The sequence below is a fragment of the Dasypus novemcinctus genome, chromosome 1 (genome assembly GCF_030445035.2).
Source record: "Dasypus novemcinctus isolate mDasNov1 chromosome 1, mDasNov1.1.hap2, whole genome shotgun sequence".
NCBI lineage: Eukaryota > Metazoa > Chordata > Mammalia > Cingulata > Dasypodidae > Dasypus > Dasypus novemcinctus.
In genome coordinates, this window is record NC_080673.1 from 180,686,495 (window position 1) to 180,689,957 (window position 3,463).

Sequence of the window (3,463 nt, forward strand, 5' to 3'; positions counted from 1 at the left end):
ACATTTGAATTTAAGAATGGTATTTAGTAGGACTGGTGCAGCAAAATCCAGCCAACATGAAATTCATCAACCTGAAATCTCTATTAATAATCACATCTCCAGATTTACTATGCACATTCAGTAAAGTCAAAACTTGATATCAACCAAAGCTCTCATTAAGAGGAGCACAACCTATTTGAATAGCAATGTCAAAAAAGTGTGATGTTAAGCTGACAAAAAAACAGATCACTTGCTTAAAGCAACAATTCTGCTTACATCAACAATTACCAAACATAGAAATGAATGAATGAATAGAAATTAGTGCTAATGGAAGTAGAATGATGAATATGTTTCTGTATGTTTTAGATGAAGCTTATAATTTTTCAGTTACATATTCAGCATTGCATTCAAAGGATTGAGGAATGATCTTTTAAAAATTCCTAAAATTGCTCCTGGTTGATTATAATTCATAATCATGCTCACCCCTCCAAAGACAACTTTTGAGGCTAAGATTTTATGATGGACATTAACTGCTGATTCTTTAAAACAAATATTTTGCCTCAGAAATTTAAAAATAAATCAGCTGAAGTCATCAGAATATTAATATAAGAGAAAATAGAATCAATCTTCTTAAATACTATTTTTGTTATTGTTGTTCTTTTGCCTGTGAACTGATTAAAGAAATATTCTATTTTTCCTAAATCTCAAGAAGCAGGCACTGAGAACAGCAGAAATGTCCTTTTAACTCTCTTCTATAGAATTCAGGAATGGGGAATGCTCGTTCTGCATGTTAAGTGATTAATGAAGTTTGGATTAGCTCTGATTTGTAGTAGAGCTTTTGGCTGGGATCGTTTGTCAGCACTAAAGTTGCCTACAATATTTAATAAAGGAATTAAATCATTCCAGGAGTTTGCAGAAGGCTTATAGAACATTCCAGACAGTATTGAAAATTAAAAATACCCAAATAATATATCTGCTGATAGAGTCAAAACCATTTGGCAAAAAATATTGTGCATATTGACTACATTAAACTAATAGCAATCCATTTTGGTTCAATGAAGTTACAGCAATAAAAGATATTCATGACTCACATCATGAACCATTTAGAAAGGTGTCTCAATATAGAAGTAAAGTTATGAATTCTTTATATAGAAACAGCACCAGCTGCAAATATGGCTGCTATTGTCAACAAAAAAGCCTGACATTCACAAACACGTTCTGAACCACAAGGATTTTCAATGGGCCTTTGACTCAGGCATTGCTCTGAAGTGAAAAGGGGTATATATTGTATATATCCTCCATCTAATATATCTTTTGAATTGAAAAATAATACATGCTTACTTCAGGCAAATTGAAAAAAATATGTAATAAATATAGAGGAAGAAAAATAAAAATGCCCCTTACTACTACTTTCTAGAGAAAACCCTTAAAAATGATGATCATATATATTATTTCAAGCTATTTTCTATGCCTCGTAATTTCTAAATTGTACTTAGAATATATATACAATTTTGTTTTAAGTTTTTCCTGTTAATATTTTCATTTTTGTAAAATATTCTTTAATACCTGATTTTCATGCCTTCCCATAATGTCCATTTTTTTCTTCAGTTTTTAAAAACTCTATTTCAGTTTCTTAAACTGCTATCTGAGGTATGACACACAATAGGTACAAATTTGTCAGACAATTGCACAAATTACTTTTCAGTGAAATTAACTCAGAAAAATATGGAACACCACGAATTTGCATGTCATCCTTGCACAGGGGCCATGGTAATCCTCTCTGTATTGTTGCAGTTTTAGTATCTGTGCTGCTGAAGCCAGCACCATAATGCATTTTTTTAAGTTAAAACAAAATATATTTCTCATTCTCTGACAAGTTGAGAGCTTTGAGGTTTTTCCAAGTTTTGTTATTACACATATTAAAATGTGTACATTTTTGTAACTAAAATGACAGTATTGATTTTTATAATGAAGCAGACATAAGTATAAGAAATGAAGATTAGTTTAGTTTTCACATAAAGGAAGAAAATATTGATTAATGTAACCTGCCTCAGTCTCCCAGTCCCGGGTTAAGCAGGAAAAGGAAACCAGCTAAGCCAGTCCTAGAGGCAGTAAAAAAGATGCCCAAGAAAGAGCTAAGTCAATACCAATTCAGCACTAAATTCCATTCCTTATTTGGCAAAGGGGAGCAGGTAAGAACTAAAATGGTTGGAATGTGATGGGAGAAGCGGTTAATCACATACTTTTGCGCAGGAAAGTTAAATCTTCTCAGATAGGCTGTAACTTCTGAAGTATCCAATCTATGGAGAAACAGAGGAAGGACTTGCATGCTAGGCTTAGGGGTATAAATTGTGTCATTTTTCTTTATTTGGGGCGCCAGCCACATTTTCTGGTTGTGTGCCCCTTCTTGCAAAATTGAGAATAAATTATTTTCTTCTCCACAATCAAGTGAGCCTTATTTTCTTCCAAAAGAAGATTTCTTTCTAACGTAGGACTGATCTTGTTCTTACTCTAGCGTTAACATTCCTATTTAACTAGCACAAGTTCTTCAACTTTCTACACCCAATGTGAAGCATATAGGTAATGATAATAAATTGGGCGTGGAAGTCTATGTTATGACAAAAATAAACCCTGAAATCTCAATACTTTGAATGTTTATTTCATTTCACACAAAATTTAAGGCAGTTCTCCTTGGTAGGACAGCATTCTGAGTTGGCTCTCTTCTAAGTAGAACCATGAATTCTTCTTCCTTCTTCTGACTATACTCGAAGAACTTTGTTTTCCAGCCTCCATGGGTGGAGGAGAAAGGGCAAAGAAGACTGTAGAAGTTGTTTTATATCCAAGTCAAGCAGTCACATAAGTCATTCCCCACTATATCCAATTGGCCACAACTCAGTCATATTGTTTCCACCTAATTGAAAGAACGGCTTAGAAATGTAGTTATTCTGTGTGCCCTGAAGGAAAATGGAATTATCTCTTTCACAGATACAGTCCTTGCAAGGTAATTGAGAGGAATGCATGAGATAATATATAGCATGCAGTCAAATAAATGTCTTTACCAAGATGAGAACCAACATTCAGTTTTTATTGCGTTGAGTAAGAAGTTTATTGTTGTTACTGATGCACATAGCCTAAAATAGGGAAGTGCTAGAGTGGAGTCCTTATTGGTTGATGAATCCAAAAACTGAAGTGCAAATTTGAATGGCACTTGGGCATATGATAAAACATTTGTTTTGGATATTGTTGACAGACTTGAAAGAACTCAGATTTTAACTCATTATATTACTGAACTATAAAAAATATATTCATTTAGTGTTAAGGACAAAGGAATTATTACATTTTTCATGTTATTTCATTTACTTTGTAAATGGCATTTTAATGCTTGCAAACTATTCTAGAGCATGGAAATTCAAATTTTATAATTAAATATTGCTAGGCCAAACACTCTTTTTGTTCCCCTACAAAACTCCTTTTCTTAATTAGG

General features: G+C 32.9%; 1 non-coding gene across 1 annotated transcript; it reads right to left on the minus strand.

Annotated features, from left to right (window-relative positions):
* Nucleotides 1–1,698: 1,698 nt before the first annotated feature.
* LOC111765281 (U6 spliceosomal RNA) lies at nucleotides 1,699–1,803 on the minus strand. The gene has a single exon (XR_002797669.1). It is a non-coding gene; the product is annotated as a U6 spliceosomal RNA (small nuclear RNA).
* Between the last annotated feature and the right edge of the window lie 1,660 nt (nucleotides 1,804–3,463).